The following is an 8,274-nucleotide window of genomic DNA, read 5'->3' as shown; positions in this document are numbered from 1 at the left end:
GCAGGGCGCACATAACAAATGCACGCGCTGACTAACATGGCGCGCTCGCGCAGGGCGCACATAACAAATGCACGCGCTGACTAACATGGCGCGCATAATATTTACAATCACCTAATTATTAGGTTGATTACTTAGTTTAAGGGATTGGGAATTTACCAGGTGTCACAAATAAAGTACCAGATATTTACTTCTTTTGGGAGTTTCCCTGGTATCGTGGAAGTCAAAGAAATAATATGTTGTTTCCCGCTCCTCTACGAAAGGAAAATATCATGCCATGGCAAGTACTGTTAGTGAGATACTTTGGATGAGATGGCTTCTTATTGAACTTAGAGCATTGCCTAGTGCACCAACACCTTTATTTTGTGACAACCAATTATCACATCATAGCGTATAACCTTGTGTTCCACGAACAAACCAAATATGTTGAAATCGATTACTACTTCGTACGGGAAACGATAGAATCAAAAGAACCTCTTCCTAAGCCCATTGACACAAAGATATAGATTGTGGATGTCTTTGCCAAAGCCCTTGAAACACAACAATTTCGAACTCTAATAGATAAGTTGCATGCTTGTGATATCCATGCTCCAACTTGAAGAGGGTAATAGAGATTTATTTTCTATTGTTGGCATATATTTGACTACTTATTTTCCTCCAAACTACTAGTAAGCAGGGGCGTGCGTAGAATAAGAGGGACTGGGGTGTCTCCCGTCACTGCCCTTTTTTTGCTTCGTTGTGTAAATTTTAGTGATTTCATCCAAAACGTTCTATAGGTATTGAGCACAATCATCCTACAATAACTTCGATCACCCCTATAACTTAACTCAAGCTTCGCCACTGATTACCAGGTTTTTTTGTGCATATATACTTTTCATGTACGTGTAATTGATTATTGCATTTTGATTCTAACACGAATAGAGCTTTTGATCCATAAAACTTACCCCCTCTGTCCCATTAAAAGTGTCCGTATTTCCTTATTTATTTGTCTCATTACACATGTCCACTTTCAAAATTTATTAGCCAATTTCCAAGTTTACCCTTAAACACACACAACTAGCATTAATAAACAGTGTTGATGGACCCAATTTCCAAGGGTATTAGTCTCATTTGGTAAGCAAAAAAAGTAACCATTCAATCTACTTTAAACTTTGTGTTTTTCAAACAATGAGACTTAAAGAGAGACAGAAGGAGTATATAATATGTTTATTTCATGTCTTCCATGCTAGTGTAAATAGTAAATAGTAGCTAAATTTAGTAATTGTTTAGTTTAGTTTTTAAGGAATTTAGAGTATTCCCAACCGGTGTTTTGAAACCCAGACCGGTTCAACCGGTACCCGGTGTGTTAAGCGGTTTGGTTCATACTATATAACCCATTTTCTAAAGAACTGATCGGGTTATAATCGGATTTGGGTGAACCGGGATCTTGGAAACATCCGAACCGGGCAAAGTTGTAAGCTGGGATGGAAATTTATAATATAGGCCATAAATTCAGCTACAAGGATCGAACCTGGGACCATAGGATTGTGTGAAAGTGAGTTTACCTTGTGCATTAAATAATGATTATGTGACTTATCGAATTAAATTAACACCTCGTATACATTCATAAAAAAATATATTTACTATTATCATTCTTTATATATACAGTTTCATGAAATATTATTTATTGCTACTTGCATTTATACAAACAAATGTATATATATTTATAACTAAAACTATATATATATATATATATATATATATATATATATATATATATATATATATATATATATATATATATATTATTTATGACGTAATCCAAGTCAATGCCCGGTCGAACCAACTGGTTAGGTCCGACGTATGACTTGGTAAGGTGTCCGGGTCGACGTCTAGTCTGGGTCGGAAAACATTGTTCCCAACAGCTCCCATATTTTTGTGACAGAATTTTACAAATTTTAGGATAGGGTTTTGACTGGTTATGAGTAAAGGAGAGATAAATGTTAGTGATTTTTTAATAAATTTGGGAAAACATTGTTTCCCCGTTTATTTTCTAATATCTGTCAAATTGGTTATGGGTAGAGAAGAAAAAAAACTTTAATGATAAAAAATTTGAATATGTGAGTCAATTTGGTTTATGAAACTTTTTTTCATAGGAATTGAAGTTTATCAAAAGATTGGAATATATTAGGGTTTTCTAGGGACACCATACACTTTTCTATACCAGGGTCATACTCCTCCCGTATGTGCTTCGTGTAGGGCTATACCAGGGTCATACTCCGCTCGTATAGGCCCCCGTATAACCCTATATAGGGCCCTATTTGCCCTGTATAGGGCTATACGGGGCGGTGTCCATAGTTGGACCCATATATTATTATGACCCCAACCAATCAAACGTGTAATAATTGCATGACACATTAAATGGCAGTGAACACATTATTAGCGACGGGCGTGTGACCAACACCGGTCACGTTACAACATCAGACACATAATCAATGACATCGTCTAATGCGTTAACTAGCGCCAGACATGTTAACCAGTAGTAGGCACGTGCGTTAACCGGCTTCGTATGCGTTAATGACATCGGTTAACGCATCTAGAGAATGTTAATGTGTTTGGAGTTCGATGTCAGTTAACGCCTCCAACGTCGGTTACGCGTCCGAAGCCGTAATGCATTCGATGTTGGTTCAGGAATTCGGCCTCATTTAACGCGTTGAACGTCGGTTACACGTGCAAAGTTAGTTAAGGAGTCCAAAGTCGATTAACCCGTTCGGTGTCAACTACCCACTTGACACCCGTTAAAGCACCCAGTGTTTGATAGTTTACGCAACCGACACTAGTTTACGAGTTCTGTGTCCGAAGTTGAATAAAGTGTTCAGTGGGGGGATATGTGAAATCCCTTAAAGTGAAGAAATTTGAAAAAAAATAATTCAAATTCCAATAAATTTGCCGAGCAAACACATTGAAAATGAAATTGAAATCGAACTGAATTCGGCGAACCAAGCACACCAAGAAAAGGGATTTGATTTCTTGTTCCATAAAAGTTCTTTGAATTCCTAAATTACTCCATTGCGCAGTTTAAAACATGAATCCTACACTTTAAAACGCATATATCTCACCCACCAAGTGATCTAGCTCCACAATTAAAACATAAAAAGATCCTAACCCTTTTTCATACTTTACCTTGTGCTAAGTTGCCCACCTAAATTCCCTAAATCTAGACATAAAATCTTTTATTGTGTAATTATCATCTTACTTCAATATAAACCCCTAAATAATTTAGAGAATGAAATTGCTAATCAAGTACAACCCCACAAATTCATAACCAAATTACCCTTTTAAATTCTCCCCCGAAAAAAGTTTATATTTGAAGATGTGGTGACAGAATCTCAACAAATCCATCTCTCTCTTTTCCTTGTTGTTCCTGGTAATTTCTCTTTCTTATTTCTTATTCTTGTTCGTCTGATTTGGTAAAATGTTTATCATATTAAATAATTAAATGTCTTGGAAGCATGTAAAATATATAAATTAGGTGCTGGTCAAACTTTGCTTGCTTATTCAATTCTTCATGTGCCCTCCACATTCTTCGATATTTTGCTGCCTATTGGCATATATAAGTTTTTATAATTCAAATTAAATACCAGTTTTACATAGAAAAAAAAAGCTAGAAAGTTAATTTCTGATTTGGGTATCTCAGGCTTCTCTGTCTAGTGTCTCCTTGATCATTATTAAAAAAAAAAAAGGTTAGATAATCATGTTTTTCAGGGTTTTATTTAATGTATAATTTTAGAGTTTGAGATTTGTGGATATTGGGTAATTATTATTTTATTTATTCTTATTCTGATGGGTGTTTTTTTGTTTGATTGAAATTGCTGAAATATTAAGTGAAAGGTAGAGAGAGAGAGAGGAAGATGGAGGAAGAGAGAGAGACAACGAGATATTGGTGCCATGCATGTTGTAGAGTTGTTAATCCGGTAATGGAGGTTGAGTCAATCAAATGTTCTGTATGTCAAGGCGGATTCATGGAGGAAATGGACAGCGTAAGGACGGTACTCCCGACATAGACCGTGGTGTCGCCTTGTGGGCCCCGATCCTGCTCGGATTGATGAACACCCCCCTCCAGAACCGGAGGCTTAGACAGCAAACCGACCGAGAAAACCGCCCTGAGGGAGCTCCGGCGGAGCTGGAGGCGGCGGAGGACCTCCTCCACCTCCTTCATGGTATTCGGGCTGGACTAATGTCCGAGCCCAAGAACAATGAGGAGAGTGGAGGAGAAAATCGCCACGAAGGGGGGCGGGTTATTCTCATCAACCCGTTTAGCCAAACTATCGTTGTCCAAAGCGGCAATGGTGGTGGCAATCCGTTTGATACCCGTAACTTGTCGGAAAACCACCCGTTCGGTTCTTTTGGTGATTACTTTTTAGGACCCGGTTTAGAGCAGCTCTTGCAACATTTAGCTGAAAACGACCCGAACCGATATGGGACACCCCCGGCCCAAAAGGAGGCGGTCGAGGCGATGCCAACGATCACAATAAAAGAAAATTCAATCCCATGTTCGGTTTGTTTGGAAGAATTTGAAGTCGGAAACGAAGCTAGGGAAATGCCATGTAAACACATTTTTCATGGCGATTGTATCTTGCCGTGGCTCGAGCTTCACAGTTCTTGTCCAGTTTGTCGGTACCAATTGCCTGCCGACAAATCAAAGATCAACCGAGAACAAGAAGGGTCAAGGGGTAACTCAAATTCAAACAGCGACACAGGAAACGGAACAAATAACCAAGAGAGAGGATCTCCTGTATCCCTCCCTTGGCCTTTTAGTAGTTTGTTCTCGCCACCAGCAGGGTCTATTAGACCAACTGCTTTGACGAGATCAGCCTCGGGGTCATCACCACGACCAGACCCTGAAGCTGATCGCCAAGAAGACAGTCATTAACATCTCAACAACGGGTGCCATATCGCGCTTCTCTCTGTATCTTCCTGTTTAAACCTATCTTCCATTGTAAAGCATCTCAACAATCGTGTTTATTGATTTTGTGATGTTTGGATGTATTTATCCCTGTAATCTATAAAACAAGTTACCGACATTTATAAAACCTCAAATTATTGGTCATATTTGTTGGGTGGGTGTGACTTGACCTTACACCATATGCAAACTGTCAAAACATTGTCGGTTCAGCAAGTACAAAATTGGGTCATCTATTTATCAATCACGTTGTGGATATGTGTTTGGATCCACCAACTTTTTATCAGAACCTTCTAGACCTTTAATAAATTTCCGGTCCCTTCATTAACATAACTAACGAAATGCTAGAAAACAAACAACAAATTGACAAAAATTACAGTCTTTCTAGACAATACTTTTTCTTAGTGAAAGGTGTTTGAACTAAAAGTATCCGGCCTAACGATTTTATATCTTTCACGATTTAGAAAAAAGCTACTTGGTTTGTTAGAGAAAATAACGTCACTCATGATTATATGGGTGATTTAATATTTGCCGAACGTTAAGCATGTAAAATATCTAAACAAAATTGCATTCCAACCAGTGACGGATCCAGAAAATTTTCTTGCTGGGGTTGGAAACTTTTTAGACCGGTACTTGATTATATAAAAAGTTTTTAATTTAGCCTAGTTCGGTTTCTCGGGTCGGGTCAAATCGGTATATATTTTTTTGGTTAGGTTCGGCCGTTTCAGTTGAGTTCAATAGGGTCGCGTCATATAAAAAAATAATCAAAGAAAATATCATATAACCAAAAAAAATATATGTGTGACGTCATTAAATGTATTATAATTGTCGTATTTCACATGAACATGACTATCGCATAAATTTTTTATCACTCATTTGATTAAGTAAATCAAAATGTGAAACGGGATCATAATTCGTTAGATCCTAAAAATTGACGCATTTTAGATCGTTCATGTCCGATGTACCATATAATGTGGTTTAATGTAAAAAAATTAGTAGAAATTAAGTGGTTAAAGTACTCTTTAAGATTTTTATTATTAAATATGAATTTAAGCTTTTCACCTAGTTTAAACTTTAATAATGAACTCTTAGGGTATGTTTGGCATGAAGCTTTTAGAAGCTACAAGCTTCAAGCTTTTAAAAAAAAGCTCATACTTGTGATACCATGACTGTGTGATCGAAATGCCCATTCTTTTTTATTGGGCCTCTACTTGACAAGTAAAAAAGCTCAATATAATGATATAAATTTATTAGGTCATCTTTCTGCATCAATGTTTAACCCCTGTGTTGTTGAGCAGCGCCGTTTCACCACCATGACCGGAAAACAAGCCAGCCAACTTTCTGGAATTATACTTGGTCTCGAACTTCCGTTCGGAGGGTCGTTTTCGAAATTCCATAGGGGTCGGTTGTCAAAATTTCGCAGGGGTCGATCAGGATTTTAACCCTACAATAATACTTATATTTTTTTTTCATAAGGGACGGCCGAACCCCTACCGTAAGGGTAGATCCGCCTCTGCTTCTAACAAAATAGCCATAAATATTCAATATAAGTAGGTAAAATATCAAAACAAAAACAACATTGCCTTATCTCTTAATATGTAAAATAACCAAACAAAACAAATTTGCCATCCCTCATAATATTCATTATAAGTAGGTAAAATATCCAAACAAAATTGTCATTTCTCTTAAAATTCGTTATAAAGTAGGTAAAATATCAAAACAAAACTGCCTTCAAACAAAATTGCCATCTCTCTTAATTATCAATATAAGTAAGTAAAAAAAAAAAAATTTGCCTTCAAACGATGCCAAACTCTAGAAACCCATAAACCTTTACTTAACGAACGGTGACAATCTTCACTATAGATTCAGTCCCGATACGATGCAAAGCCACAACCGCATCACCAACCTCACACAACCCTTTCTCCTTAGCATGCTTCAACGCGAACTCGATCGCCTCTTCGGTCAACTCCTCACACGAAGCTCGAGCCGAACCCGCAATCAAAACCGGCACCAAACCCCTATGTATCAGCCCATGCCGAGCCGGTGACTCATCACTACACGACCAATCAAACGAGTCCGTCTCGATTTCCGGGACCACCACCGACAATATCGGCATCCCGGGTCGATACTTAGCCACAAGTTTCGCGGTGGTCCCACCACGAGTCAAAACCAATATCATACTCGCCTTTGATGAGATCGCGGTTCGGACCGCGGACGAGGCTAGGCTCTCCAACGGGCTCATTGGCACGGGCACGTTTGCGGCTATGCGTTTAAACGCGGTTTTGTAGTCGATTGAGTTTTCAGCTTCAATGCATATTTTAGCCATGGTTTGGACCGCGATCTCTGGGTAGGCCCCGGCTGCGGTTTCACCACTAAGCATGACACAGTCGGTGCCATCGAGGACCGCGTTTGCGACGTCGGTGGCTTCGGCTCGGGTGGGGCGGGGGGACTTGATCATGGACTCGAGCATTTGGGTCGCGGTCACTACCGGTTTTCCTTGTATGTTGCATTTGTGGATCATGACCTTTTGTGCTAGAAATATTTTCTCGATTGGTATCTCCATTCCGAGGTCGCCACGAGCCACCATGAACGCGTCTGAGTTGGCTAGGATTTCATCGAAGTTGGCTACACCTTCTTGATTCTCAACCTGTTAAACATTATATAATTTAGAATATAAATTTGCAACTAATTAATTAATTAATTTTATGTTCTACCCCTAGGCATATATAGAATCTATTTATCAAAAGATAGATTTTTATTAATTACACATAACTATTTTTAATAGGAAAAAAAGCATACCTTAGACATGAGAAGGATGTTTTTGGCATGTTCTCCCAACAACTTACGAACCTCAACAAGATCGGACCCTTTTCTAACAAAAGACAAAGCAATCATATCAATCTTATTAGGAACACCCCACTTCATAATATCCTCTTTGTCTTTTTCAGTCAATGTCGGGAGATCCACAACCACTCCGGGAGATTAACGTTTTTGCGTTCACCGAGAACCGCAGTGTTATCGCACCGACATCGAACCAACCCGTTTTCATTGTCACAGGACAAGACGGTGAACGAGATGCCCCCGTCTGAGCATAGGATGACACTTTGTGGTTTCACATCATAAGCTAACTTCTTGTAGCTCATGCAGATTGTCTTGCCGTCACCTTTAAGAGTGTAATCGGTTGAGATGGTGATTTCTTGACCTTGAACTAGTTGGACCGGCTTGTTGTCTTTTAGAAAACCGGTTCGAATCTCGGGACCCTAAAGTAAAACAAACAAAATTAGTAATGTTTCTAACAGTTTACTTGACCGTTATAAAATACGAATGAAATACTA

The 8,274-nt window shown here is 38.6% G+C and overlaps 2 pseudogenes; one reads left to right on the top strand and one right to left on the bottom strand.

The window, feature by feature from the left end:
* The first annotated feature begins 3,793 nt into the window (after positions 1-3,793).
* On the top strand, positions 3,794-5,079 carry LOC143589380 (E3 ubiquitin-protein ligase SIRP1-like; annotated as a pseudogene).
* A 1,694-nt stretch (positions 5,080-6,773) lies between these two features.
* LOC143589382 (pyruvate kinase, cytosolic isozyme-like) lies at positions 6,774-8,199 on the bottom strand (annotated as a pseudogene).
* Positions 8,200-8,274: the final 75 nt, after the last annotated feature.

Source organism: Bidens hawaiensis, unplaced genomic scaffold, assembly GCF_021521415.1.
Source record: "Bidens hawaiensis isolate Kalapana, Puna unplaced genomic scaffold, B.hawaiensis_p1.1 tig00037431_1, whole genome shotgun sequence".
Lineage (NCBI taxonomy): Eukaryota > Viridiplantae > Streptophyta > Magnoliopsida > Asterales > Asteraceae > Bidens > Bidens hawaiensis.
Note: the sequence above shows the minus strand (reverse complement) of the source record. Positions and strands in the feature narration are given on the sequence as shown.